This window comes from Eleutherodactylus coqui, chromosome 2 (genome assembly GCF_035609145.1).
Source record: "Eleutherodactylus coqui strain aEleCoq1 chromosome 2, aEleCoq1.hap1, whole genome shotgun sequence".
Taxonomy (NCBI): domain Eukaryota; kingdom Metazoa; phylum Chordata; class Amphibia; order Anura; family Eleutherodactylidae; genus Eleutherodactylus; species Eleutherodactylus coqui.
Genome location: NC_089838.1, coordinates 314,719,619 through 314,737,286, shown reverse-complemented (window position 1 = coordinate 314,737,286; position 17,668 = coordinate 314,719,619). Strand labels below are relative to the sequence as shown.

The following is a 17,668-nucleotide window of genomic DNA, read 5'->3' as shown; positions in this document are numbered from 1 at the left end:
AATCACTGGGTGTCTCCTGCCAAGGCAAAGCTGCAGGGTCCTATCAGACCCAGATCAGCTTTTCCAATGACTACTAGGGGATGATTTCCCTGTAACTTGAGCTCCTACGGATGCCCCAGTTACATTAAAAGATGTTGGGAAAAAAAGACAATGTGAATGACCCCCAGAGGTCTTACATGAATTAAGGCCGACTGTCCACGGGCAGGGTGTGATATACCGGTGTGGATTTGCGCCGTGGGAGCCACCGCGATTTTCTGTGATTAACCTATCACTATGATAAGTTCTTTGAGGAAAATCGCAGCATACCGCAATTTTTATATGCAGTCGGAATATCGCCGTGATTTTGCACTCGTGTAGTTATATTATGGAAAGCATTAATTGCGTTAACCACATGCGGATTATCGGCGCGAGTAACGCAGTGAAATATCGCCCGTGGACAGGAGGCCGAACATAGATGCTAAATAGTTACAAAAATAAGTTAAAAAAATTACAGCATAAAATAACAATATATAAATAAAAAAAAGAAAACGACCCGCTGCCGACGCCAACCAACACCATCGCCATATGGGCCCTGTAAACCGAAATGATACAAAATTCTATATCAAAACTTCCAAAACACAATAGGGAGCCCATTCCTGTACTTTATTTTAGTGTAAATATCTTAACTATCTGTTTTTTTTTTATCATTTTACCCCTAATAAAATAAAAAAATGGAAAAAATAAATTAAAAAAATGAAAAAAATATTTCAAAATATCCCTCCCTATATGTCACAAAAAAACAGCAAAAATAGTTTTGATAGCTGAAGAAAATAAAATAGGGCAATAAAACCGCCACATGGGTAAAATCCCTGAAAAGTGTCTGGTCCTTTAGGACTGAAACAACCTGGTCCATAAGGGGTTAACAAGGATAGCCATAGAAATACAAAAACGCATACACAAGAGGCAGGCGGTCACCATCTCAACAAGTAAGAATAAATGGAGCATACAAAGGGTTAAACACAATCCGTGACAGAGGTATATATAATAATCCAAAAATACATTTGGTACCTAACCGCAGCAGATACCCACCAAATAAGTTTGTGCGCCCCGACGTGTGTCCTCACTGCTTCCTTCGGGGAACCTCCATAGATAGTGGCGAAACACGTGGCTGGTGCGTAGTAGCCAATCAGAGTGCAGCTTTCATTTCTTATACTGCCGAGGTAAAAGGAAAGCTGCGCTGTGATTGGTTGCTTCAGGCAGCAGAGATTCCTTTAGGCAGCTTCTATAAGGGCTCCTTCACACAAGCGTATGCACATTTGCGTTGTACTTTTTCCGTCCGCAGGGCATGTTCATTTGCGCGCGGCAAACAAGACGCCCCACTTGGAATGGCTAATTAGTTCCAGATGTGTTCTTTTTTTTCAGCGGCATTGCGCAGCGTATCCCGCATCTCCCTGTGTATTGCACACGCATTTTCGCACCTCCATGGGGACTTTTGGTGCGCAAATTTGCAGTAAAGTAGCGCGTTGTGCATTGCTTTGCATGACCGCAATGCGTGCAGAAACCTTTGGAAATGCAAACAAACCTACTGAAATCAATGGGAATGCGAATGCGCCCGTGTGAAGGAGCCCTAAGAGTGGTGCCGGACTACTTTTCCATGACCCACCCTGTTATTCTAAGCGAATCATAATAACCATATAAAAACCTGATGCTGCTGTCGTGAATTCTCCTCATTCGCACAGGGCAGGAAATACGGACAGATATCCAGCATCAGACAGGACTATTTACAGTCAGACGTCATACGACCGCCAACTGCATAAAAGCAGCGGAACTCCATCCCGTAATAGTCACACTAGTAACTCCCTCCATATAAAATTCTCAAAGGTCCTATTTTATAACTTTCATCTTTCAAATTCTGTTGCCCTGTCTCTTTAAGAGATGGGGGTGGGGTTGGGATAGAGGGGGGGGGGGGTCTCACTTAGAGGTTGAGTTTGGAAGCTGAGGGATTTAGCAGTAGAGAAAAGAGAGAAGTCACAGGGAGAGACGCTGGAATGCGGAGCTGAGAATTTGGGGTGAGTCTTAATTAAAATGGGGTAACTTTTTGCAATATGTGGGGTGACCTAGGTTGGAGGGTAAACTCTATAAAGGCAGGGGGTGGGGGGTAGATGCCAGCGTGGCTATTTTTTGCAACCCACACCCTTAGAATTGGGATGGATATTTTGGAGGATCGCTAACTAGGACCAGATGTGCTGGAGTGTATGCAATGCTCTGCAGAAGGGACCAGTGCGTGACACTGTGTGCAGGAGGGTGTGATGTATAGTGCAATGCTCTGCAGAGGACGACTCTTATTAGTATGTGCAGACTTGTATTATCTCATTAGGGCATCTATTAAGTCTATGTTCTAGCAGTAAGATGCTGCTGCTCCCCAAATAAGGAGAGGAAGCCATTGCAGAAGTATTGACACGGTCCGACACTAAATGTCTAATTGTTCCGAAACTCATATGTTGTATTATAATGTTATAACGGTCTAATAACTGCGAATGTGTCAGATAACGGTATGTAATATTACGTAATAACCTATTGATTAACCCATAGAGGCTGACAATGCACTCGCAGGCGTAGTAGGGACGGTGCAGGAATTCCTGCTATACTCAGGGGACCAAAAAGAAACCGTATTAAGGATTATGAATTCCAGATTTTTCTGCGGGGCTCATATGGACCCACCCACTACTAAGGCTGTACTGAGACAGTGTATAGAGATGTAGCAGAGCTGAATTTGTCCTTTATGCAACTCAATGGTAATGATGATCCCCTGAATGAAATAGGATAGGATATCCATGAGTTGTGTCAAATACCGAACTCGGCTCTGCTACATCTGTATTTGATTATGGGCCGTGCCAATGGATTTTTATATGTAAGCCACTTCTGTGGATAGGGGAGGCAGAAATAAGTGGGAGCAGCAGAGTTTTGGAAAGCAGAGCTGGAGCGTCGGGCTTTGGGTGTGTGCAGAGTTTGGTAGAGGGACGGAGAGGGGTATCAGAGCACGAATCCTGCGACAAATACATGACATTACAGATGAAAATGCAATACATTATACGGATGTAGTAGCACCGAGTTTGTCACATACCACTGCAAATGGTTCGATCACACACGGTACAGCAAGCAGATGTATAAAACAATGCAAGATGTGACAAATTCAGCTCTGCTACATCTGTAAACAAACCCAAAACATCCTATTTAAAGTTTCACAGACCCTAAAATTTGGCTCAGCAGGGTGCAGTCATTTAGGCCAGGCAGCAACAATAAACACATAACGGTTGGCTCGAGGGTCCCGGCCATTTCTGCCACAAGAGGCAGAAAACTGGAATCTTATTAAATTTTCCACAAGACTTGCAGAAGGCCTCGTCCTCCCGTTTTATGGCTTTAACCATTGCTGAGGGTTTTTGTACTTTTAGGAATAGTTTTTCCAGTTTTGTACTTCCAAATGTAGAATAATAAGATTTAGAAGCGTATATAGCACAGGGCTCGGGGCGGACAGAGCATTGGGGCCGAAAGCCCACATCCGTTACTAGAAGCACCAGGACCTCCCCCTGTACTGTAGGCCTATTAATTGTCTTATTGGGGGCTAAAGCCCAGACTGTAGGGTAAGACAGGTTCCATAATGCCAGTCGTGCCAGTCAAAAAAGAGGCACAACTTTGAAATCCCACCCCCATTTACCATAACACTCTCCTTCAATATCATAAGCCCTTATTCAAAATGTATTAATCCTGCTGACATATACACTTATTATATATTGGCTTCATACAGACTGACCTGGATAGGTATTCTTACAGGAAGTAATTTTAAAGGGGTTGTTCTCTTTGGAAAAACCCTTTTTGTTAGAAAGGTTTCCTGATAATAAGCTCATCACTGGTTGTGTTGATGCTGGGACCCTTAGCGATCAGCTGTAATGTAGGAGGGAATGTGGTAGCAAGTGTTTGAATTACCTACAGTGCCCCCGCAGGGAAAATGAAGCATTGCACGGTTCTAATGGAACTCAATGGACAGCCAATGTAATTCCCTCTTTTTAAGGGACCCATATCAGTCATAGGGCTGCCTCTATGGTATGTACGAAGGCATCGGGGCAAATATTCCCAAGGTTGTCCACATAATACCGCTATACAGTGCGCAAAATGATGCCCTCATAATACCAACATACACTGCCTATAGGACGCTTTCGCTTCTGCAGAAACATAACAACCCATAATATGACAGCTACTGAGACTTGTTATTAACGCTGCTTGTAATTAGTCATATAGGATCTGGAATATATACATGTTTTAAGAATAAACCAACGAATCTGGATAATGTAGATATGGATTTTCTTGGCTGATATACAAATGATCTGCGTTTTAGCAGAAAGAATGCTTTGCCCTATATAAGGAGCTGTGCTAAGTAAAATGTGGTCCTGAAAGAGAAGATGCAAGCCCAACATGGAAATCTAATGTTCTATTCCAGGAATTGACAGTACTCTGGGTTTTATTAAATTGCAGATATGGTGGTGATTGTTAAGGTTCCCCATAAAAAAATGGTGCAGTCAGAGAAGAGGACCAGGATCCGGGTTACTGTAATAAGATGGTACAGGGTAATAAGAGTGCAGGAGCCGGGTTACTGTAATAAGATGGTACAGGGTAATAAGAGGCTCAGGAGCCGGGTTAGTGTAATAAGATGTTAAAGGGGTAATAAGAGGCTCAGGAGCCGGGTTACTAAAATAAGATGTTACAGGGGTAATAAGAGGCTCAGGAGCCGGGTTACTAAAATAAGATGTTACAGGGGTAATAAGAGGCTCAGGAGCCGGGTTACTGTAATAAGATGTTACTAGTGAAATAAGAGGCTCAGGAGCTGGGTTACTGTAATAAGATGTTACTGGGGTAATGGGAGGCTCTAGAGATGGGTTACTGTAATAAGATGTTACAGGGTAATAAGAGGCTCAGGAGCCAGGTTACTGTAATAAAATGTTACAGGGGTAATAAGAGGCTCAGGAGCCAGGTTACTGTAATAAGATGTTACAGGGTAATAAGAGGCTCAGGAGCCAGGTTACTGTAATAAGATGTTGCAGGGATAATAAAAGGCTGAGGAGTGGGGTTATTGTATTAAGATGTTACAGGGTAATAAGAGGCTCAGGAGCCAGGTTACTGTAATAAAATGTTACAGGGGTATGAAGAGGCTCAGGAGCCGGGTTAGTGTAATAAGATGTTACAGGGGTAATAAGAGTGCAGGAGCTGAGTCACTGTAATAAGATGTCACATGAGTAATAAGAGGCTCAGGAGCCGGATTACTGTAAAAGGATGTTACAGGGGAAATAAGAGGCTCAGGAGCCAGGTTACTGTAATAAGATGTTACTAGTGTAATAAGAGGCTCAGGAGCCAGGTTACTATAATATGATGTTACAGGGTAATAAGTGGTTTAGGAGCTGGGTTACTGTAATAACATGTTACAGGGGTAATAAGAGGCTAAGGAGCTGGGTTACTGTAATAAGATGTTACAGGGGTAATAAGAGGCTCAGGAGCCGGGTTACTGTAATATAATGTTACAGGGTAATAAGAGGCTCAGGAGCCGGGTTACAGAAATAAGATGTTACAGGGGTAATAAGGGGCTCAGGAGCCGGGTTACTGTAATAAGATGTTACAGGGGTAATAAGAGGCTCAGGAGCCTGGTTACTGTAATAAGACGTTACAGGGGTAATAAGAGGCTCAGGAGCCGGGTTACTGTAATATAATGTTACAGGGTAATAAGAGGCTCAGGAGCTGGGTTACTGTAATATGATGTTACAGGGGTAATAAGAGGCTCAGGAGCCGGGTTACTGTAATAAGATGTTAGAGTAATAAGAGGCTCAGGAGCCGGGTTACTCTCCCTCATTGACAAATCTGTATCTGGCCATTTAGGAAGAAATTTTTATTTTTTTGGAACATCAATTTGCTCCCCACATCGGGTGGTTTTGTAATTTTTATTGACAACCCGATCCTGGCGTGGGACGGTTCAGCAAGTGATGCAGAAGAATTTGAACAATAAATTACTGAGAATTTTAAAATAAAATTTAAATTTAAGATTCAGAATATTTATATTAATAATTTGGGAACAAAGGTCAATATTCTGCCCTATGATAATCCCCTTTGGGTAAATTCGGGAGATTAGACGCTGAAATTAGACGGCACCATGGAGACGAGGACGCTAGCAACGGAACAGGTAAGTGAATAACTTCTGTATGGCTCATAATTAATGCACGATGTATATTACAAAGTGCATTAATATGGCCATACAGAAGTGTATAACCCCACTTGCTGCCGCGGAACAACCCCTTTAATGGCAGATTCTTGTTATCAGTATGGTGCGCTGAAGAATATTCCAATAGGGGAATTAATTAGGCTGAGAAGGAACTGGTCGCCCAATGATGGTCTTGCAGCCTTAAGTATCAAAATGAAAAATAAACGTAAATTGTGTAAATATCTTAGATGGTCATTGGGAAGGGCAGACCAGATGGGGCTGATGGCAAAAAGAGCCCTTACAGCCGGAAATATGTTATCGCTTATTTCTAAGTAGTGGTACCCTACAAAAGACATGGCTGCCAGCAGGTTTTTCTGTTGTGGTCACAGTATTTGTGATGTGATTATGTGGGTCCTACTAGAACGTTAGAATATAACATTAAAAACTATATTACTTGTAACACCATGAATGTCGGGTATCTGATTACTTGCCAAAGTTGCAACCTGCAAGATATAAACTGTACCTCAGGCCCTTCAAGGTTAGCAGGCATCTCTCCGATATAAAACATGCAGGTACCACATACACTACACACATACTGACAGATTTTTGAAGTCCATCAAAGCAATGTTGCAGAGGTAATAGTTTTTCTTTCTAGGGAACAAACTACACTCAGAAGGTCTCAGAACTGGATGAAACTTTCTCTCTGTGATTGTAACGTTGATATAAAGAAGTGATTACAATATCAGAGCAAAAGGGTCATTTATTGTGGAGGACTGACCCCTTGTAGGGAGGCTCTAGTACCCTGTTGTACCGCCTCTAGCTTGGATACAAGATGTGATACGGGCAGGCATGGAGGCTCTAGTACCCTGTTGTACCACCTCCAGCTTGGATACAAGATATGATACGGACGGGCTTGGAGGCTCTAGTACCCTGTTGTACCACCTCTAGCTTGGATACAAGATGTGATACAAGCGGGCATGGAGGCTCTAGCACCCTGTTGTACTTCCTCTAGCTTGGATACAAGATGTGATACGGGCAGGCATGGAGGCTCTAGTACCCTGTTATACCGCCTCTAGCTTGGATACAAGATGTGATACAAGCGGGCATGGAGGCTCTAGCACCCTGTTGTACCGCCACTAGCTTGGATACAACATGTGATTCGGACAGGCATGGAAGCTCTAGTACCCTGTTGTACCACCACTAGCTTGGATACAAGCTGTGATACGGGGGTCATGGAGGCTCTAATACCCTGTTGTACCGCTTCTAGCTTGGATACAAGATGTGATATGGCGGACATGGAGGTTCTAGTACCCCATTGTACTACCTCTAGCTTGGATACAAGATGTGATACGGGCAGGCATGGAGGCTCTAGTAACCTGTTGTACCGCCTCTAGCTTGGATACAAGATGTTATACAGGCAGGCATGGAGGCATTCAGGTTCTGTATGATATCCTGCGACATATCGCTCCACATTTGCAGTAACTGTGTCTCTAGATTGTTCAAACTTGTAGGCTGTGGAAGTTGGCATCCCAGATGGTTCCATACATGTTGTATTGCCAATAAATCTGGTGACTGGGCAGCCATGCTAGTGTTGCAATATTGTGGGGGGTTCCTGTGACCCCCTTGTGTGTGCGGCCGAGCATTATCCTGCTGCCTCTTGGGAGCCGCCATGAGAGGAACACATGTGGCTGCAGGATGTCCTGAACATATCGCTGAGCTGTCATTGTCCCTCGTACCACTACTAGGGGGGACCGACTGTCGTATGCGATGTCCCCCCAGACCATCACACCAGCAGGGGGCAGTGTGCCGCTCCACAACAAAGGCATGATTGAGGCGCTCACCCCGAGGTCTCCAAATACGAACACAACCATAGTCAGCACCCAAACTAAACCTGGATTCATCACTGAAGACAACCCAGTGGCCCTTCGTAGCGTCCAGTTTCTTCATTCATGACACTACTGCAAATGGAGGTGATGGTGGGTGTCAAAGGCCGAACATGTAACGGGCACTGTGAGACCAAACGTCCTCCAGCAAGTGCTTGGAAATGGTTCCGACATCCACAGAGGCCTGCAGCGATGGTGCTGCTTGTGCCTGTTGGATGATCAGACGCTCCTCTCTACTGGTGGTCTGTCGGGACGTCCTGAGCCCGGTCACCTTGTGTGCCCTCACACATCCACTGGTCCCAACACCTCCTAACAGTCTGGTCAGAACAGCCGGTGGGGGACAATTCATCGATACGACCATCCAGCTTCTCACATCCCAATAATGCGCCCCTCTCAGACTCGGGGTGAAATCTCTTCTCTGCATCGTAGAGGCGTCTAGTGGCCAACAAGCTCTACAAGCGGAAGAAGAGGTCACTACACACAAGGAGCCTCCGAGAGCCTCTTAAAGGCCGGGAGGGAACCACTTTTAGGGCCTCCGGTGACAAGACCGTCCATCTAATCACCACAACTCTCATCATCTACAGATCTGCCTGAGATGGAACTGCAGGACGGGTTATACAGGTGAACAGCAACTTCTTCTGAAGGTTTTTTTTGTTCTTTTTAAAGAGTGTATTAAAATAAAAAGTCCCACTAGAGATTGAAATTATAGTAAGCAACTTTAAGATATGGAGTTAAAATTGATTTTTGAGCGATACAGTAGATATCCACTAGGATTAAATCAAAGACCTGATATAGCATTGCGTAATTAAGGGTTAATGATTATTTCAGGTGGGGGGTTATGTTTTTCTTTAGTTGGTTTAGACTTGTCATGTGATAGGTGTGATTCTAATATAAGATTGAGAAATACATGAAATGAACAGCCATAATTAAGGACAGGTAGTCCGAAACATGTTTACCATATCAATGGTGTGGACTTGATACTATGTATGCAGTTTTATGGTTTAAACGCATTTTATTTGGTCGTACAATCAATAAGAACAGCTTTGACATAGTCAATTTAAGTCTATTTTTTTCCCCCCGTATATAAAGCTATAATGTATGCAGTTTTAGACATGCTTTAATAAGGATTTTATTGAATATCTTTAATGCGGGATGTTGAAGATTTGCTATGTAGTGATTGAACTTTGCCTTGCCCAGGAGTTCCTCCCCTGCACAGAAGATCTACTTTTATATCTACATTGGTGAGCTGAGAGATATTTTGTGATGCATTTAAAGGAGCCGGGATATTGTAATAAGATGTTACAGGGGTAATAAGAGGCTCAGGAGCCGGGTTACTGTAATAAGATGTTACAGGGGTAATAAGAGGCTCAGGAGCCGGGTTACTGTAATAAGATGTTACAGGATAATAAAAGGGCTCAGGAGCCGAGCTATTGTAATAAGATGTTACAGGGTAATAAGAGGCTCAGGAGCCGGGTTACTGTAATAAGATGTTAAAGGGGTAATAAGAGGCTCAGGAGCCGGGTTACTGTAATAAGATGTTACAGGTTAATAAGAGGCTCAGGAGCCAGGCTACTGTAATAAGGTGTTACAGGATAATAAAAGGGCTCAGGAGCCGAGCTATTGTAATATGTTACAGGGTAATAAGAGGCTCAGGAGCCGGGCTACTGTAATAAGATGTTACAGGGGTAATAAGAGGCTCAGGAGCCGGGTTACTGTAATAAGATGGTACAGGGTAATAAGAGGCTCAGGAGCCGGGTTACTGTAATAAGATGTTACAGGATAATAAAAGGGCTCAGGAGCCGGGTTACTGTAATAAGATGTTACAGGGTAATAAGAGGCTCAGGAGCCAGGTTACTGTAATAAGATGTTACAGGGGTAATAAGAGGCTCAGGAGCCGGGTTACTGTAATAAGATGTTACAGGTGTAATAAGAGGCTCAGGAGTTGGGTTACTGTAATAAGATGTTACAGGGTAATAAGAGGCTCAGGAGCCGGGTTACTATAATAAGATGTTACAGGGTAATAAGAGGCTCAGGAGCCAGGCTACTGTAATAAGGTGTTACAGGATAATAAAAGGGCTCAGGAGCCGAGCTATTGTAATATGTTACAGGGTAATAAGAGGCTCAGGAGCCGGGCTACTGTAATAAGATGTTACAGGGGTAATAAGAGGCTCAGGAGCCGGGTTACTGTAATAAGATGTTACAGGGTAGTAAGAGGCTAAGGAGCCGGGTTACTGTAATAAGATGTTACAGGTGTAATAAGAGTCTCAGGAGCCGGGTTACTGTAATAAGATGTTACAGGTGTAATAAGAGGCTCAGGAGCCGGGTTACTGTAATAAGATGTTACAGGGGTAGTAAGAGGCACAGCAGCCGGGTTACTGTAATAAGATGTTACAGGGGTAGTAAGAGGCTAAGGAGCCAGGTTACTGTAATAAGATGTTACAGGGGTAGTAAGAGGTTAAGGAGCCGGGTTACTGTAATAAGATGTTACAGGGGTAGTAAGAGGCTCAGGAGCCGGGTTACTGTAATAAGATGCTACAGGGGTAGTAAGAGGCTCAGGAGCTGGGTTACTGTAATAAGATGTTACAGGGGTAGTAAGAGGCACAGGAGCCGGGTTACTGTAATAAGATGTTACAGGGGTAGTAAGAGGCACAGGAGCCGGGTTACTGTAATAAGATGTTACAGGGGTAGTAAGAGGCACAGGAGCCGGGTTACTGTAATAAGATGTTACAGGGGTAGTAAGAGGCACAGGAGCCGGGTTACTGTAATAAGATGTTACAGGGGTAGTAAGAGGCACAGGAGCCGGGTTACTGTAATAAGATGTTACAGGGGTAGTAAGAGGTTAAGGAGCCGGGTTACTGTAATAAGATGTTACAGGGGTAGTAAGAGGCTCAGGAGCCGGGTTACTGTAATAAGATGTTACAGGGGTAATAAGAGGCTCAGGAGCCGGGTTACTGTAATAAGATGTTACTAGTGTAATAAGAGGCTCAGGAGCCAGATTACTGTAATAAGATGTTACAGGGGTAGTAAGAGGTTAAGGAGCCGGGTTACTGTAATAAGATGTTACAGGGGTAATAAGAGGCTCAGGAGCCGGGTTACTGTAATAAGATGTCACAGGGTAATAAGAGGCTCAGCAGCCGGGTTACTGTAATAAGATGTTACTAGTGTAATAGGCTCAGGAGCCGGGTTACTGTAATAAGATGTTACAGGGGTAATAAGAGGCTCAGGAGCCGGGTTACTGTAATAAGATGTCACAGGGTAATAAGAGGCTCAGGAGCCGGGTTACTGTAATAAGATGTTACTAGTGTAATAGGCTCAGGAGCCGGGTTACTGTAATAAGATGTTACAGGGGTAGTAAGAGGCTCAGGAGCCGGGTTACTGTAATAAGATGTTACTAGTGTAATAAGAGGCTCAGGAGTTGGGTTACTGTAATAAGATGTTACTAGTGTAATAAGAGGCGCAGGATCCGGGTTACTTTAATAAGATGTTACAGGGGTAATAAGAGGTGCAGGATCTGGGTTATTGAAATAAGATGTTACAGGGGTAATAATAGGCGCAGGGGCCGGGTTACTGTAATAAGAGGCTCTAGAGCCTGGGTAACTGTTATGGGGTAATAAGAGGATCGAGAAGAGGATGCTTCAGGAGAATAAGATGATGGAGTGCAGTAAGCAGATCCCCCTCCATAATTCAGGTAGGAGGGCACATTTGGGTGTGAGTACATCTGGAAAACAGATGTTGAGCTCACTCCTGTAGTCTGGGCCCTCCGCCCTGTCCTGGGCGAAATGTGAAGCTCAGAGAAGAGGGGGAATCTGGGATCGGCGCTGGGACAGAGGGGAACTTTGGTTGGACTCAGTAAAGAAAACAGAATAAGGAAGAGGAAATAAGATATGAAAAAGCAGGAGAAAGATTCAAAGGAGAAATCTAAAGGTTTAAGGGGAAAGTAAAATAATGAAGGAGAATTAAATATGGGCTGAAAAAACAAGATGCAAACGGGAATTACAGGGGATTAGAAGAACGTGGCTGCTTTCTTTCTAAAGCCGTGCTCCATATGCCCATGGGTTGAGTTGCAGCTCAGCTCCATAGAAGTACATGAAACCTAAAGCAGTTTTCCAGGAATAGCTATTGATGGGCAGAATTGGCACACTCCCTGGGGCCACTACCACCTGATTCAGGATGTCCCGTAGCAACTACAAGCTTGGGACCTGAGCGCTATTTGTTCGTTGTGTAAGAACTACTACCTAAGCACTACATGGCTTATCATTGCTGGTTTTGTGCTGGTATATCTCTGGGCACTGTATGGTGGTATTATACGTACATTATGGAGAATGTTTTGCATACAGGCAAATGTTGGGCCCTGTATACATACCGTAGAGACAGCCCATGTGGCTGCTATGGGGCTACCTTGTATAGAATGGTAGAGTTGGAAGGGACCTCCAGGGTGATCTGGTCCAACCCCCTGCTCCGTGCAAGATTCACTAAGTCATCCCAGACAGATGTCTGTCCAGCCGTTGTTTGAACATTTCCATTGAAGGAGAACTCACCACCTCCCGTGGTAACCTGTTCCACTCATTGATCCCTCTCACTGTCTAATATCTAATTTGTGTCTCCTCCCTTTCAGTTTCATCCCATTGCTTCTAGTCTTTCCTTGTGTAAATGAGAATAGGGCTAATCCCTAGAGGGGGCCCAGTCCTGGTTCGTCCCATCCTCCTTGTTGTTTGCTTGCAAGAACTTATGCAGTAATCCCCTCTCTAGAGGAACTGAATTGTTAGCAAGTTTGACTTCTAGAGCCCCACAACTTAAAGGGCCACTGGGACCCAGCCCGTTAATTGTTTCAGACTCAGCAGCGCTTCTGTACATATGGCCGTGCCTGGAACTGCAGCTCAGCCCTATTCATATTATCAACTATACACATTCAATATGTATGGGAAGTTTAGACTTGCATGCAGACCATTCTCTATCATAGTTTCAATTCTCTGCAACAGCTATAGGTGACCACCGCTCTATGTAGTAGGGCTGATGAGATATGGCACGTGCTATGCAGACAGAGGAGGAGGGAGCTGGGGGTGATAACACTGAGATGTGTCACATCCGTAACACTATAGTAATAACAACTCTGCAAACCAATTAGTAGTTGACGCTTCCTTCCTCACTATCTTGAGGTGTTGAGTCTTTCCTGTAAGATGCTTTCTTATTCTCCAGGCCAGATCGTTTACTAGCAGCATCCACTACATGGCCAAACATAGAAGAGCAACCAGCCATCTCCTCCATATATTCTTGAGGAACATTTCAAACCCACGGGCAGTGAGATGGAGCACGTTCTCCCTCTGCTGCTACGGTGGCCTCCATGTATCTGGTGAGAAGCTCCATCATTTCATGTATTTCACTATTCTCACTTTTCTACAAGCAGCGGATTCTTACTGTTTACAATTAGTTGTGTAGATTTCTTTTTATCGTCTTTCCTTTTGGGAAGAGGTTTCTAAGAGCAGATCACATGTTCCCGGACAGAAGTTGAGCCTTTATAGATAAGGTGTCATGTGGTGGAGCGTTTTTATCTGGATTTCTCATGAGAGGGATTGTTATGGGGGGAAAATATGAGTCATGAGAGGAATGAGTCGCCGGTGGGAGAAAGTGTCTGACGAGAAAGAAGCGAGCCTGGGAAGGAGGAAGGAGAGGAAAAGGAATGGAAAAACTAAAGATGGGAGTGATGGAGCCGTGTCAGAGGCAGGGATAAGGAGGAAATGATGGACTGATGAGAGGATTGTAAACAAGGGATAAGGAGATGAAGCAGGAGATGTGAGAAGGAAGAGATGGAGTGATGTAGGCTGAGGTATATGGATGGGAAGAGAGTGATGGAGTGGGGTAGGCTGAGGTATACGGATGAGAAGGGAGTGATGGAGTGGGGTAGGCTGAGGTATACGGATGAGAAGGGAGTGATGGAGTGGGGTAGGCTGAGGTATACGGATGAGAAGGAAGAGATGGAGTGGTGTAGGCTGAGGTATATGGATGAGAAGGGAGTGATGGAGTGGGGTAGGCTGAGGTATACGGATGGGAAGAGAGTGATGGAGTGGGGTAGGCTGAGGTATACGGATGAGAAGGGAGTGATGGAGTGGGGTAGGCTGAGGTATACGGATGGGAAGGGAGTGATGGAGTGGGGTAGACTGAGGTATACGGATGAGAAGGGAGTGATGGAGTGGGGTAGGCTAAGGTATACGGATGAGAAGGGAGTGATGGAGTGGGGTAGGCTGAGGTATACGAATGAGAAGGGAGTGATGGAGTGGGGTAGGCTGAGGTATACGGATGAGAAGGGAGGGATGGAGTGGGGTAGGCTGAGGTATACGGATGAGAAGGGAGTGATGGAGTGGGGTAGGCTGAGGTATACGGATGAGAAGGGAGTGATGGAGTGGGGTAGGCTGAGGTATACGGATGAGAAGGGAGGGATGGAGTGGGGTAGGCTGAGGTATACGGATGAGAAGGGAGTGATGGAGTGGGGTAGGCTGAGGTATACGGATGAGAAGGGAGGGATGGAGTGGGGTATGCTGAGGTATACGGATGAGAAGGGAGGGATGGAGTGGGGTAGGCTGAGGTATACGGATGAGAAGGGAGGGATGGAGTGGGGTAGGCTGAGGTATACGGATGAGAAGGGAGGGATGGAGTGGGGTAGGCTAAGGCAGAGGCGTAACTTAAAGATTTGGGGCCCCAATGCAAAATCTGTAACAGGGCCCCCCAGTTATAATGCTTTATTCATACTACTAGGCTCCCTATATGGAGGAGATAGACCTTATGGGCTCCCTAAGGGTCCTGGGCCCGGGTGCAACCGCACCCCCTGCACCCTCTATAGTTACGCCCCAGATGTCCAGTGATTATCGAGAAGCCCCAGTACTTCGCCACCAATTATATCTCTTTATATGTAGACACGTTGAAGGCCCCTTCTTGACTTACAGTGGCCTGTAACGGGGCACAAGGCCTTAATTAAGTGATTTCCCCCACTAACTGCCAAGACTCCATCACTACTGCAGACAGAATACCCCTTGGTGCCATCCCCAGGTGACAAGCTATCCCAAGCTTGGTTGGCTGTCCTGGTGGACAGGGTGTTACCCAGAGGCGTAACTTGAAGCTCCCGGGGCCCGATGCAAAACTTGTAACAGGGCCCCCAACTATTATGCTTTGCTCATAGTACTGGGTTCCTTATATGGAGAAGAGGTCTTATGGGCCCTCTAAGGCTCCTGGGCCCGGGTGCAACCGCATCCCCTGCATCCTCTATAGTTACGCCCCTGGACTGAGGTATACAGCTGAAAAGGGAGTGATGGAGTGGGGTAGGCTGAGGTATACGGATGAAAAGGAAGAGAAGGAGCAGTATAGACTGCGGTATATGGATGAGAGGGAGGAGATGGAGCAGTATAGACTGCGGTATATGGATGAGGAGGAATAGATGTGTAGTGGCCCAAAACACTTATTTCTGGCCCCTCCATAATTGTCATACATGTCATTTCTTTTATGTGGATATACTGTGCAAAATGTCTTGTCTGCTCTTATGTGTATTGCACAGCTGCAGCATGCAAGAGGTTAATGTCTGAAAGCGGCTGGGACATGTCTGGGAAAAGTATCAAGTTTTTTTAGTCATATGATATCTTCCTTCTATAACATAGTAACATAGTATGTTAGGCCGAATGAAGACCATGTCCATCGAGTACAGCCTGTTTCAACCTCCTTGTTGATCCAGAGGAAGGCAAAAGCCCCAAGAGGCAGAAGCCATTTAGCCCTTTCGGGGGGAAAATTCCCTTCCGATTGTGAGCAAGGTGGGTTCTTCGATTTACTTCAACGGTTTAGAAAGGAGGGAGAGTGCCGGCCACATGGGGGTACCTTCACCCCCCATGTGGTGAAGTCATGGAAGAGAAAGAAAGGTACCCTGATGCCCTCTATGCCACGAACCAGCTCTGAGGAGTGAATGGAGGAAAGGAGTCCGATGGGCAGTGTCTACTTCCAGAATACTAAGTGAGTGTCAGCGGAGTGTTGTGTTGTCCCTCCAGAGTAATTCAGAGTCCCGGAATGTGCGTGTGTCCAGGAGCGAAGCATTATAAATAACTTAGACTGTAAGCCCGATTTCATCCTGTGTTCTCCTCCCTAACAGTCTACTGCAAAGCTGTTTTTCCTGCACGTGCGAGTAAGCTGTATTGCCTTCAAGTACACAGTAAAGTTCACGGTCACTGCCCGTTCCCAGTGATTGAGTTTTCAAATTCAATTCGTGTGTGTGGACTTTCTTTATTCTACCGCTGGATAATAAACAGTGTGTGGGAACGATGGCGTCACGCGTAACAACCCATCCAGCCCACTACACTTACTCAGATAACCGCCACCCGGCGTTGCCTGGAAGAGGCCTAGCGATGCCTTGGGCCAGGTTCCGTGTGTCCCTCCGGGGAGGAGTCTGGTAGAGCCACCGTGACAAGTGACACTTCTACCCCCAACAGCTCCTCAGCTTGCGCCTTGTGTCTTGGTCACCACCACAGATGGAGGAGTGTAGACTGAGGTATACGGATGAGAAGAAAGCGATGAAGTGATGTAGAAAGTGACGGATACAAATGGGTAACAAGTGATGGAGCAGTACGGGGGACGTGTGGGGATGGAAAGGAAGTGATAGTGATGTAGATGGTGGTTAGTGGGAATGAGAAGGTGGTGACAAGATGTGAGAAGAAATGGAAAACGTAAGGCAATGGGAACAAGAAGAAAGTGATGGCTCAATGTAGAAGGTGATGCAGGAATGAGAAGGAAGTGACAAATCTATACTGAAGGCGGCACGGGAAGGAAGTGATAGAGCTATATAGAGGATGACTGGTGCAAATGAGCAGTAGATGGAGCCACATGGAAGGTCTCATGAAGGAAGTAATACAGCAGGAAATTGGACAACATGTGGGAAGTCCTAGATTGAGCGAAGACGTTGAATGATTAGGAAGTAATTAATATCAAAGGCAACATATGAGAAGGAAGTTATGACGCAGAGAGGACAATGTCTTGGAAGGAGAACATGATGGTGCAATATTTACGATGTGTGGGACTGATGTGAAGTGGTGGAGCAGTGTAGGTGGTGATCTGCGAAGGAAAAGATGGATTAGTCGTGCCCTAAACATGTGGACTGATGACTTGATGTAGGAGGAGACTTATGGGAATAGCAAGAAAGTGATGGAGCAATTGTAGAAATTTACATGAGAGACTGAGAAAAAAGCTATAGTGAGTGGAGAAGATCTTTGAGAGAATTTTCAGAAAGTGCTGGTGTTCAGACTAGAGTATTGCATCTTTTTAAGGAGGGTTAAAGGGCACTTTTCATTCATTTATTAGACTACTACTGAAGGCCCTGAGCAGAATAAATCTTCTAGGGTGCTCAGAATGCACATTTCTAGATAGTCTATGTAGTAGACTGTGGGCACACTTGGCAGGGTTATGTAGTTTATCCACAGAACAGCGGACTTGTCATAAGTTCCATGGGCACCACCGCACATTTCTGGCCATATTACGGTGACATCACTTGTTTTTGTGCTGAGTGACACAGCAGGGATGGACAGAGCGGTGACGCTGA

General features: G+C 45.2%; 1 protein-coding gene across 2 annotated transcripts in view; it reads left to right on the top strand.

Annotated features, from left to right (window-relative positions):
• Positions 1-1,965: 1,965 nt before the first annotated feature.
• KANK2 (KN motif and ankyrin repeat domains 2) overlaps positions 1,966-17,668 on the top strand; it is a 65,834-nt gene continuing 50,131 nt past the window's right edge. For both annotated transcript variants that reach the window (XM_066593618.1, XM_066593616.1), the window contains exon 1: positions 1,966-2,048. The gene's annotated coding sequence lies outside the window, so the exon portion shown is untranslated. The remainder of the gene's footprint in view (positions 2,049-17,668) is intronic.